The sequence below is a fragment of the Ursus americanus genome, chromosome 9 (assembly GCF_024610735.1).
Source record: "Ursus americanus isolate L20-20 chromosome 9, mUrsAme1.1.p, whole genome shotgun sequence".
NCBI classification, from domain to species: Eukaryota; Metazoa; Chordata; class Mammalia; order Carnivora; family Ursidae; genus Ursus; species Ursus americanus.
In genome coordinates this window covers 67,823,060-67,836,092 of record NC_142135.1, presented here as the reverse complement: position 1 = coordinate 67,836,092, position 13,033 = coordinate 67,823,060, and the positions used below count along the sequence as shown (strand labels likewise).

At 46.7% G+C, this 13,033-nt stretch overlaps 1 long non-coding RNA gene across 1 annotated transcript; it reads left to right on the top strand.

Annotated features, from left to right (window-relative positions):
- The first annotated feature begins 404 nt into the window (after positions 1 to 404).
- LOC148109491 (uncharacterized) lies at positions 405 to 12,729 on the top strand. The gene is made up of 4 exons (XR_015725840.1): positions 405 to 767; positions 2,196 to 2,329; positions 4,837 to 4,976; positions 7,214 to 12,729. It is a non-coding gene; the product is annotated as an uncharacterized LOC148109491 (long non-coding RNA).
- The last annotated feature ends 304 nt before the right edge of the window (positions 12,730 to 13,033 follow it).

The window sequence follows — 13,033 nt, the reverse complement described above, 5'->3', positions numbered from 1 at the left end:
TCTTGTGGGCCTGATCACACATGGCACCCAAGTTCACACAGACACAGGAATCCGAAGCTTTCCTTCCACGAGGGCAGAAGGCTGACCTGGGCTTATTTTCCTCTTCTCCATTATCTGCCTGTCGATGATCCACTTTCGGGATTACCTGGGGGAAGGCAGCAGCCTTGTTCCCTTTGGCCTTTGCACTGTCATCGGTCCCCACCCCGGGCCCCCGGCGCCTGCACTCGACCTGCCGCCCAGCAGTTCCAGGGAGAGAACCGGGAAGGAGCGGCCACCACATCCCTGGGCAGCTATTTCTGTCAACTGAAAAGGCCATTTAAGCAAAACACTTAATTACCTTTCCTCCTCCCTGCAACCCCTGGGAAAGTATGAGCCAGTCAGATGATGAGCTTAGAGAGAGCAGCAAGCTTGGCGAGGGCCGAGATTTTCATCAGGCAGAGGAGTGACCTCACCCGATCCCATCACGGAATGGGGAGCCGAGAGCAGAGCAAGAGGGGAACATAAACACGCTCCTCTGCAGTGCGGCTGCGTTATCTGACCCGTCACGCTGCACATTCTTGGAGCATTAGAGAGCTTCTAATTGCCAGGTTAAGCACCCAGGCCTGGCCTGTGCTTAGACCGTCCTCTGGGATGGAGACCACTTTCGACAGCGCCACCCTGTGCAAGGAGCATCCTCCCTGGGCACCGCCCTTGCCAGTGATCTCAAGCCCCTATGCCCAGGTTTCCGACTGAGAAAATGAGGATATCGGACTTGGAGGGTCTCTAAGGTAACTTTACATTCGATAATGCTAGAAAAAAATGGCTGCGGGTGCTGGGGAGATGGGAGGCGGGTCTCCTCCAAGCGAGTGAGCAGACTGGCTGCAGCTGGGGGAGGCGGGGTGGGGCCTCTTGTCCGTAGGAGCCGGGCCAGCGGGGGCGGCCGTCCTGGGGTTGCCAGACCAGTAATAGGGGTTCTGCCTGAAGAGGTGCAGCCTGCCAAGTGAAAGAAATAGGGAGCTGACCCTTTAAGGTAAGAGAAGGCGCTGCCCTGCCGGGACAGCCTGGCATCTTCGAAGAGCTCATACCAGCCCGGACTGGGAAGGGTGACAGATCCCCTGCCTCCGTGACAGAGCTTGCGGGCCATTGTGTTCTGGCCCCTATCCATTCTGACCTCAGCGTGTCTCATGATTTCTGTCCCCTTGTCTGCCCTGCTTGGACCTGGCATCTGCCCTGTACCAGCCTAACAAAGCACAGAGGCCATGCAGCTTCCCGCCCACGACTGCAGGCCCCACCACTGGGCCCAGTTGAGCTGCTGCCCGCTGGGCCCCCTCCCATGATTGGAATGTCACAGCCCACCACATTTTTCCTGCTGGCCAACCCTCCCTCATGCCCCTCTGGGGTCTGGCCTCACCTTTCCTGCTCACAGGCTGCCATCTTGCTTCTGCCTGGGTCGTAATTCTGTGCTGCCTCCTGGTCCCCTGGTCCCTGGCAAAGGAGACTCAGATGGCAAGACAAAAGGGGAGATTGAAGGTTACAACACCCGCATGGAGGCCAGATTGGAGGACTGAGAAAGTCACTCCATTTTATTCACTCCTCGAATTGCTAGGGGTTATCATACCAGTACTAGGTGATGGGGTTACAGCACTGAATACACAGACAAAAGCCCCTCCTCCAGCAGAGTCTAGTGCTGGGGAAACAGACAGGGACTAAAATAAATAAGGGAAAATTAAACAAAATAAAAAAACTAAAAATATATAAAAAATAGGTGTGTTAGAATTTAACCACTACTATGGAAAAAAAGCAAAGCAGTGAAGGAAGACAAGAAATATGAGGCAGGAAGGGGTTTGCAGTTCTAGATTGGGGTGGTCAATGGAGGTCTCATGGAGAAGGGATATTTAATTAAAAATCTGATGGACATGAGTAAGGAAGCCATGTAGACATCCGGGGAAAGAGGACTCCAGACAGCGGGAATGGCAAGTGCAAAGGCCCTGAGGCATAATCTTGCTTGGTGAATGAAAGGAATGCCAGGAAGTTGGTGTGGCTAGAACTGATGGATTGGGGTAGTGCAGTTAACTGTCGGGGAGGAAATGAGGGGTTGGTTTGCGGGGAGACTGTGTAGGGCTTTGCAGACTACTCGTAAGAGTTTTATTTTGAGTGAGTTGAGGGTCACTTCAGGGTGTTGACCAGAGGAAGTTGTTGTCTGATTATGTTTGTAGGTTCACTCTGACTGCGGAGCTGAGCGAACAGAGAAAGAGGAACAAGACAGGGACGGGCGCCCAGTTAGGAGGCGGCTGTGATCATACCGGTGAGACGTGCTATGACTTGGCCCAGACTGGCAATCGTGGAGAAGGTGAGTAATAGAGTCTATACTCAGAGGTGGAATGCCATGATTTGCTGATCACCTGGATGTGGCATATGAGCAAGAGTGGAGACAGAGATGTTTTAGAGTCGCTAGTTCTGAGCAACTGCATGGATGGAGCCATTTATCATTAATGGCAAGGAGAAGGGGTTGGGGGGTGCCGATCAGGAGCTCAGTGCTGCAACTGTGTATTTGAGATACTTGTTGGTCGACCACGTTGGGTGAGGACTCCAAGCGGAGTCTGGGGCTCCTGAGAGGAAGCAGTCAGATGTAAATTTGGTGTCCACCGTGAATAGATGCCAGATAAGGTCACAGGACAGAATGAGATTACCAACGGAGTGCAGACGGAAAGCAACAGGGGGAGAGAGAGGTCGGGCCTGAGCTTTGGGGCTGTAGCATCAAAGGCCCAGTGAAAAGGAAAACCTGGAGAATGGGGGATGCTGGATGGTAGATACAGGAAGAAGTGGTTATCCATGGCCCCTAAGGCGAGGTCTGAAAATGACGACTGGTCATTGCAAAGTGAAGGCTACTGTCAAGCCCCATTTTCTGCAGAGTGAACCCTCCAATATGCTTTGATTGCAGCTCCTGGCCTCTACCTTCGCCTTCGGGGTGGGTTTGTGGGTTCAGGTCTGGCTAATCACTGTGATCGGCTCAGAGATGATCACGTGACCTGGACAGGGCCGATGGGACTCCTCTCCAGGCATTTTCTCTGGGAGCTGTCAGGATAGATTGGCCCCCCTCTCTTGAGTTGCTAAGTGTTGGGATATATAAGTCATGCCTCCTCACAGACATCCTGCTTATCGTGCACAGTCTCTCTTTCTAAGGTGGAGAGAGAGAGGTCCCCAACAATTGCATTTGAACCAGCTCTGGATACAGCTCTGCTAAGTCCTGCTCCTCCTTTGGACTCTGTCTTATTTCCTAGCCGATTAACTATTTTAAGCTACTTCGAATCAGCCTTCTGTCTCTTGCATCCAAAGGTGCTCTAACTATGTCCCTGAAGCCCGCTATTCAACAGTGGCAGAGAGTTGCATGTGTGGCAGAGAGTTGTTGACTCCCTGGTCATGCGAAGACCACCGAACTAGGCCCTTAAGCCCCTGGTCAGAGACCCTGGCAGTCCTGGCCTCGCAGCCCGCTAAATGCAACCTTACTAAGCGACCCCTGGATTCAGGACTATTCTTAGCTGTCTGAAATTGCATGGAGGAGTTCAGCCCGGGGAAGGACCAAACAGGGTCACCTCCCTGCCTCCTCCTGTAGCAGCCACTGACGCAGGCCTGAAATCTGGGGCAGGTAGGATTGCAACCAGAGAAGCTGGGGAAGGGCATCAAGTTCCACCGGTGACCCAAGAGGTGGCATCCTGTGGGGCCGCCGGGGCTCAGTACTGGGAGTTCCCTAAGAGATTATGAAAGCCACGGCAGGGGTGTGTGTGGGGGGGGGCGGGGAATGCTGAGGGCTTAGAGGGGGACAGGGTCAGCATCTGGGGAATGCAGATGAAGTAATGGGAGACCATGGCACGGAAGCAGTTGCTAAAACAAACTGAATAATTCTGTTGGATGAAGTGGCTCTGGCCTAGAGCTGTTTTTAAAGGGCCAGCTACGCACAAATTGCAGTGTCTTAAAGTCACCTGTGCAAAGGAGCACAGGTCCTCTTATTCTGGCTTTTGGCTGAAGGTCCAGTATGTCACCTTTGGGTGTCTTCTCCATGGGTCGAAAGGGAAAGCCATTTGTTTTTGCACGTCTTCTGGCTCTGCGTGCAGATAGGGTGTTCAGACGATCTCCTCGCTCTCAGTACTTGGCAGGTGCGTGAGTTCACATGGGGAGAGCCCGGATCTTCTCTTTCTGCACCCTGACAAAAGAAACGATGCTCCGATGATAATCCCTGGTTGCCTATGCTACGCGCCCGGATAAAGCCTTCAGAGAGCTTTGCGGTAGCTGGGCACCGGAGGTCTTGGTATCAATCCCTTCCTCTCAAGTTGTCACCTCATTGCTTCCTTCTCCTTCAGGATTTCTTTTGTTCTTGGAGAAGACACACCTTTCACAGCCACCCTTTCGTCACCTGACTGCGGTTGAGACTTCCTTCCAACCGCAGACTTCACCCCCGTCATGGACTAGGAAGGATACCGATTTAATAATCCTCATTAAATGTAGTGCCACACAGTGGAAATCCGTAGCATTTGACAGACACCGAAATGCAGCTGACTTGTTGCTTAGATAATTACAGGTAGTGTTTGCCAGACTAAACACATTTGTAGGAAGGGTGAATTTAATGCGTTTAAAGGAAAAACACCATCAAGCTCTTGAAAATGTCACATTGCACCCAAACAATTGATTGCGGGTACACATAAATCTGTATTCACAAAAGCAAGTTTTCGAGGATTTCTGGCAGGCGGTGAGTGGTTGTTTTGCCTACTTTTTATTTACTGCAATAAAACGACATAAAACCCCTATCGTTCACTCTTTTTTTTTTTTTTTTTTGCTCACTTTGGTTTTTTCCCACAACAGGTCTGAAAACAAATGTTTTTCTTAATCCTCCAATGAAGTATGTTCCTGGTGGCACAACTGAATTCTGCTTTCTAAATCATATACAGAACATGTTTTCCAAAATCTCTCCACACTTCCTGTAGGTGGGATGCAAGTTGCAGGTAAGGAAAAGCCTGGAGGCTCAGAGGTAGAGAGAGCTGCCCCCCCCCCCACCCCCCGCCCGGGAGTGTACTTCTCATTCTCGGGGCTCTAGTGCTTTGGGGGGTCACATCATGATCTCTGGGAAGGTAAGCAGAAACAGGGTTCGGGTGCATTAGCTAAGGAAGTGCTACCTGCTATCCTGGCAAAATCCCCACACCTTAGCAGCTTTGTATACTAGAAGTTTCTATCTTGATATGTAACAGTCCTGGGCTGATACTTCTGGTCGGGCAGCTCTCCTGCACAATGTGAGTCAAGGGCCTAAGCTCCTTCCATCTCGTGGCTCCCTAGACGGTCCCCAGAGTTGACTCTTCCAGCCAGCTGGGAAGAGAACAGCGCATGCGCGATTGCACGTGGTTTTATGACCTGGGATTGACGCATATCAGTTCTGCTCATTTTCCACTGACCAGAGCAGGACTGATGCTGGACCTTGGCCACCCCCCCCCCATTGCAAGGGAGTCTGGGAAGTGTAGTTTAGCTGTGTGCCAGTGTTGAATACACATATAATAGTTTCTGCCTCCTGTGGCTGTTCTCTCACTCCGAAAGTATTTGGGAATACTCGTTGGGGCAGGCCCCGAGAGACCAAGCCAAATCTGTTATTAAATTAATTTCCTTTATTTGCTACTCAGTTCTGCTTTTCTATTTTTATTTCATTATCTTCTGGACTGGAATGAAACATCTTAAAATCTTGGTCTACAATAACCTCTCAAAAAATGAAAAAAAAGAAAAAAGAGTCTATAGCAAAAGAAGTTGACTTGATCTTGTTCTCTTGTAAATCATTTGAAAATGAGAGGCTCCACACCACATCCTGGTGGCCTGAGACAGAATCAAGATCTCTCCCTCCCTGTCTTTCTAGAAGACCCGGATAGCATTCATCCCTGGGTGAATGTTCCCAAGGACACTGGACCTTGCTCAGTAGGTTTAGGTCCCCTACCACGGGTGAGTCAGCTCCCACACCCGGACAGTTGTGCAAGCAACGCCCCAGCCCACCACAGAGTAGCCGTGAAGTTAGTGCAACTTGTTTAACCTTTCTAAGGCTTAATATTCTGTAAATTATTCTCCGTGGCCCCTTATTCTGTGGAAATGGGGTTGAGAAGTCCCATCTCCTGGGGGCATCGTAAGAGTTAAGTTAGATATTGAAGGAGAAATCACCCAGCACAGGGCCTGACATCAGCGAGACATCAGCCACTCCCAGTTTCCTTCCTGCCTTTTTCCACACAGGGAAAGGTAAGACACCCAGGCCTTTGTCAGAGTGGCAGTGCCTCTTAAGTAAGGCTCCCTCTCCCCGACCCCACTGACTTTACCAGGCTCCAACTGCAGCAATAGTTCTCTCCAGTCAGGCAGAAGTCAGAGGGGCTGAGCGTGAGGAGGGAGTGGGAACCAGACAAAGGAGCAATTACCCCCACATGACTGCCTACTAAGAATTCTGGCTGGAGAAAAGGCTTCGCTGCAGTCTGTTTTTGCAAATTCTGCTTCGGGAACCCAAGAGGTAAGGCTTTCGGGCAACAGGATAGCCCCGATCTCATTGTCCCAGAATTCAATTTAGCTAACCTCTGGCATTTTCTATGCTCTGTCCCCTCTCTCACATATTCCCTTGATTCATCAGTGTCTCTCTATTCCAGTTAGCACAGTTCCCATGGATCAAGCTCAGCTAACCCGAGCATACTTGACACAGATACACAGTCAGACACAGACACGGACACACACACACACACACACACACTCTCTCTCTCTCTCTCTCTCTCTCTCTCTCTCTCTCCCTCCCTCCTTCCAAGAGAAGTCTCGCCTCTAAATGGAGGATGTTTGTATACTGTGGGCTCAGGCTATGCCTGAGAACATGTTGGAAGATGAGAGTCACTTCCCCCAGCTCTCCTGAACGGAGTCTATGAGAACCAATTATAATCCTTAAATCTTCTCATTCTTATCAGGCTTATTTCTAACTGAGTTCTGGTATTCCACTTTGAGCCAGTCAGAGGAAAAAAAAAAAAACAACAACAACCCTTTGCATTGGCAAGACTACTGCACGACTGCACGACCGACAAGGATGATATTCTGGGATAAATCAGGGAAAGCCTTGGCTGTTTCGGTAGTAATCCTAAAGATCAACAGAAGAAATTTCTTGAAGTGGATGGATAAAATTCTTAGAATAATCCTGCCCAAGCCCTCTAGAATTCCTTTATGATGCCTTTATATATTTCAGCCTTTCACATAAGAAGATTTCAGAGTGTCGCCCAAATGAATGTGCAGTGCTGTTGGCAAGGAGCATGCCACTGCCAAAGGGATTAGACTGGAACGTGTCTTTGGAAAGGGTGTTTTGAGAGAAAGTCCCATTGATGCTACCTAAATTTCTGGGGAAATGTCTTCAGCAAGTTTTCAGTGTGGTGCACATGCAAGAGCTTCTCTCACTCTGTTGGGAAGGTCTGGGAAAGTGAAATGACCCAGTGGGCCAGGTCAGCATTGACCTAGCTAGAAACTTGGCCAGTGGACTGAACTGAAGAGCTGGCAGGGCTTAAGGGCAAGGTGTGGTCTGGAAGGCAGGGCTGAGACTGGGGTGCAAAGTCCCAGGTGCTGTGGATTGGTAGTGGGTGGGGATTTTACCGGGATTGGTGCAGATGGGGTATGTTCACTGTGTGGAATCGGGACCAGAGATGGAAACTTGGCTGGTGCTTGAGAAGGAAGCACAGAAGCCAGAAGCTGGGGCTAGAACTGTAGCTCATTCTCTGAAGTCTTATTTCTCAATGGGAATCTTCCTTTCATAGTCTCCCTTCCTCTGGTCCAGCATCTCCCAGAATTTAATGTCAACGTAACACAAAGAAACTGTATGTGGAGGATACTTATGATTGACCACTAAATTCTGTTTGTCTAATTATCCTTAAAAATAAAGGGCGTGTACTTTAAAAAAATATTTCTTTATTTGAGAAAGAGTGGTAGGGGGTCGGGGAAAAGGGCAGAGATAGAGGGAGAGAGAATCCCAAGCAGACTCCATGCTGAGTATGGAGCCTGATGTGGGGCCTGATTTCACAACCCTGAGATCACGACTTGAGCCAAAACCCACTGGCCACCCAGGCTCCCCAGGGGCATATACTTTTTAAATTGAGGTAGACTTGACATACAATAAACTGCACATTTAAGAACTGTACACATTTAAGAAGTGAAATGTTCTACACCCATGAAAACATCATCACAGTCAAGATATAGAATACAGCCATCACTCCATAAAGTTTCTTTGTTACTCTTTGTAGTTCTCCCCATCTCTGTCCCTTTCTTCCTTACTTCCTCTTCCCCAGACAAGCATTGATCTTCTTTTTAGTACAGTACATTCCTTTCATTTTCTAGGATTTTATATAAGTGGGATTATACTGCATACACCTTCCTTTTGTGTGTGTGTGTGTGATCTTTCTTCACTCTTATTTTGAGATTCATCCATGCTGTTGGTGTATGTCCAGAGCTCATTCCTTCTTATTGCTGAGTTATCTTTCAACAGATGGATATTATAACGTTTGTTTATCTGTTCCAAATTTTGATGTGCATTTGGTTGTTCCCAGGTTTTGGAGATTATCAATAAAGCTGCAATGAATATTTATGTATGAGTCTGAGTAGGAACATATGCCCTTTTTTTTTTTTTGGTCAGGTAAATATCTGGGGACAGAAAGACTGAGTCATACAGTAGGTATACATCTAATTTTTTAAGTCCCTGGCAAACTGTTTCCGTTTGGTGGTACCATTTTGATTGGTACACTAGCAATGTATGAGGGTTCTAGTTCTTCTACGTCTTCCCCAAAAACCGATAGAATCTATCTTTGTAACTTCAGGCATTCTAATAGATGTGTTGTGGTATCTTGTATGTCCTTGATGACTCCTGATGTTGAGCATGTTTTTATGTGCTCATTTGCCATCTGTTTATGTTCTTTCGTGGCTGTTCAAATCCTTCGTTCATTGTTTCTAAGTTGTTCTCTAATTATTGAGTATTGATAGTTCTTTATATCTTCTTATGCAAGACCTTTATCAACTATATGCCTTGCAAATACCATGTGGCTCATCTTTAATCCTCTTAACAAATGTGCATTCCTTCTACAGCCTCTCTAGTTGCTGGGTAATATGACTTGAGTTCTTGCTCATGGAACATGAGTGGAAGTGAAGTGTGCTATTTCTGGATTCAGTCCTTAAAACAGTGTGTGTGTGTTTCTCCAGGCTCTTTTTTTTTTTTTTAATTGAAGTGGAGAGCAGAGAGAAAGATTTTTTTTTTTAATTTATTTTGACAGGGAGACAGCCAGCGAGAGAGGGAACGCAGCAGGGGAGTGGGAGGGGAAGGAGCAGGCTCCCAGCAGAGGAGCCCGATGCGGGACTCGATCCTGGACTGCCGGGATCATGCCCTGAGCCGAAGGCAGATGCTTAACGACTGCGCCACCCAGGCGTCCCTCTCCAGGCTCTTTTTTATGTTCTCAAGCCAATGATCCAGCTTTGATCATGCTGGTGAGGACCGTGCCCTGGGGGTTTCAGAATGACCTTGTGTAGCAGGTTTATTCACCTCTGACCTGTTGTAAGGTAGAGAAATACATTTCTGTTTTCTTTTAAGCCACTGAATTTTGGGGTCTCTTTGTTACCCCTCAGCAGCTTAACCTTACCTTAACTGATATACCAAGAAAGTTACTCCTTCCTCCCTTCTCACTTTGAGCACATTCCAACAGAAGTTCAGTTTGGTTGTCCTAAGGATGAATTCATTTTTCTAGGCAAGAGAATAAAATTCCTTGAGCAATCAATAAGGCACTGTGCTATACATCTTGCCTAAAGAGAGGAAGAAGACTCACTTCTTGCCCTGGAGAAATAGATGGTCCAATAAAAATTGTTTAAGTTTCTGCCTACCCAGTTTGAAGTTATAGAGTTGGTTGTTCAGTGACTTAGGGACAAAATTTTGCGGAGCTTTGAAGAATCTACAGAAATGCAGAAATTTGGCTTCAAGTTGGTGTTTTTCTGTTGATACTCGGCAAAAAAAAATCACATTAAGATGAAACTGAACTTTGGCCCCTCTGCCTGCCAACTAAGAACAAGGTCTGCATGTCTAGATACCTTCAGCCCTACCCTCAGGGTAAGTCTCCCCAAGTTCAGTGAAGTTGGGCCATTGTCATTTATCTGAGTTTTTATGGGCCATGGACTCTTGATGTAATTCAATGAATTTACTACTTTCGAGAACCTAACTGAAGTTTACACACAAGGAAACAGATTCAGAAAGGAAAATTAACTTATCTATGGCCACAGAGCCAATTAGGGATGGAAGCAAGTTATGTAACCAGTCCTGCTACCAAAGGTCTAAGCCCCTTCCTGCAAGCTCTGCTGCTTTCCATGGGAGCAGCTTTGGACTTAGATTACTCAGATTATTGCTTCGGGCTTTTATTTTTTCATGGAAGAAATAACCTCACAGACTCTGGTTCTGCTCCCACAGCCTCTTCGGCCTCAGGCTTGAGACCAGCCTCTATTACTCAGAAGAATTTGTGCAACTCTGTAGTTCTTTATCTTCAAGCATCAGCATGTTTGACTCTTGTTTTCAATCCAGAACCTGCCCTGTTTTTATAGAACCAAAATCCAGCTTCGTTCTGAAAATGAAATGACAAATGGTCCCTGGAAAACAACACAGATCCCAGGTCCCCACTTTAGAACAATCCAAAGTCAAAGTGTCTGGTTGGATACTTTCATTACCAGCCTGTTACCTTGGTAAAGGCTTTCAGACATATCAAATCGGGGGAAAAGGAAAGAGACTCTTTCTTTTTCTTGTTGTTCCAGATCAGATAACGTTGCCTGATTAGTTCCTCCACTGTGAATTCACACCGCATGTACCCACATGCCAGCCCTTTGCTGAAAGGCCATCAGCTATATTGCTTCCTGCATAATCATTCATATTTTGCCTCACGCCTTCCCTTCTCCACCTCTGTTTCCGGCTCCTCCCCCTGAAATAGCAAAATGCTTGCAAAGAAAATGTGTCAACAGGTGAAATTTATAGGAGTTTCCTGGCCCACACAGAAATGTGAACCACAGGCATCCCCAAAGGAGAGATTTTCTTACCCAGACACTTACTCTCTTGAATATACCCTGATTCATTCATATATGAGTCCTCTAGAGAAACCAGTTATCTTTTTTAGGGAATCACAGTATGGAGCTCCTGTTTGGAAAGAGTGGCTTTGATGAATGCCAGGTGGGGTTATTTAGTTGCAGTTACAGAAAAACCCAACCCAAACTAGCTTAGTCAAAAAGGGAGTTTACTGATTCAGAAGCTGAAAGAGCTAACCTCACGTACAACTCTATTCGGTGCTCAAGCATATCAGTAGCACCTGCTTATTTTTTTAATATCTATTTCTTTGTTCTGGCTTTCTTTATGTTGACTTCAGCTTTAAGTTTTATGGGTACCAGAAAGGTCCCTGCTAGCCTCATTCATTCTCCTATGTTTTAGATCAGAGGTTATGAGTGAGAGTCTCTTTCCCAGAAGACTCAGGGAAAATGTCATTGCATCTCATTTGGCTCTGACTAGGGCCATGTGATCCATGAACATCAGTGGACAAGGAAATAAGACAAGCTGAAGGCTCAGGCCTGGGTCACGAGCTCCACCCCTGAGGCTGGGTTTGGAGTCAGGTTTAACGGGACTGCGTGAGAATCATGTATGGACAGGAGGACTCAGGCAATGACCACTACAGTGAGTTTTGCCTGGTAAGAGATGATGTGTATGTGTCACATAATGTTTGTCTCCACTGCACGAGCCAGCAGCACACCTTGAAAATAGCAAGCATCTATTCATGTAAAATAAGAATCCACATCCAAAGCCAGGCTGACTTAGAAAGGGTTACTTTCTGATTTAACTTCCAGCAGTGAGGCTAGTTTGCCAAAATTTTGCTGTAAGTGGGTCAGTACAGAAAATGTACTCAAAAGTGTCTATAGCAGGACCATCTTACAGTCTTTAAAGAATGAGGATCTTCCACTGATTTGGTATTGAAGCCTCTTGCAATAAACCTTTCTGACTGGTTTCCTTGAATTTTTGTTTTTGTTTCCTATGATGACTATGATATTTTAATTATAAGGACCTCTGTAGCCTGATTAGGCTGGCTCTGAAGAGAGTGGAAGAGTTTATGGCAGAAAGTTGAACCTGGGAAGCCCTGGGAAGTATTTTGCCTACACAATGACACACACACACCAAAAGAAGTTCTTGATGTTGCTCTTTCTTCCAGTCACTCAACTTCTTCATGCATCTTTCTAAATAAACATTTGGGATTAGGATTTTTATTTTTCTTGTCAACTTTTGACCTTAAATGTTCAACCTTTAAAACACTGAACAACTGTTACTGCTTATGTACTTCCTCTCTTCAAACACTTGATTGTGTATCAGACCCTTTCTGAGCACTTCATGCACATTATTTCATGTACTCCTCATAACTGCTCTAGGACACAGAGACTATTATTATTCCCATTGTATGGAAGATGAGACTGACCTGGAAGATGTTAAATATCTTGTCCCAGGTTACACAGTTCGAGCCAGAGGTCTTAACATCATGCTACATAAGTAAAACAAAGGTTTTGCCCCTGAGCTCCATGGTATAGTACAGAAGACAGACCTATAAATGAACTGCAGCATTAAATGTTATATTTGCCATGATAACGATCTACACTGGGGCAAGTGAGGATGTGTGTGTGTGTGTGTGAGAGAGAGAGAGAGAGAGAGAGAGCAGTCATTTCCTTATGAGGGTGGGGAGGATTTGAAATGGGTATTGGTACAAGTTTTGGAGAGGAGGCTAGGCTCAGGTACATGAGAAGGTTCTTTCCAGCTGGCAGGTTAGGGCTGAGGATAGCATCCCAGAGATTGGAATGTGCAAATAAAGCACCGAGGCATCTAAAAGAAATGCATGATGGGAGCATTGCAAGCTCTTTGGCCTGTCTGGAACATAGAGTTCAAGAATGAACAGAGGAGGACCAAGACCCAGTCCATGAGAAGCCTCGATGTAGTGAGAGGGCTTTAATCAGAAAAACATGGGGAACCACT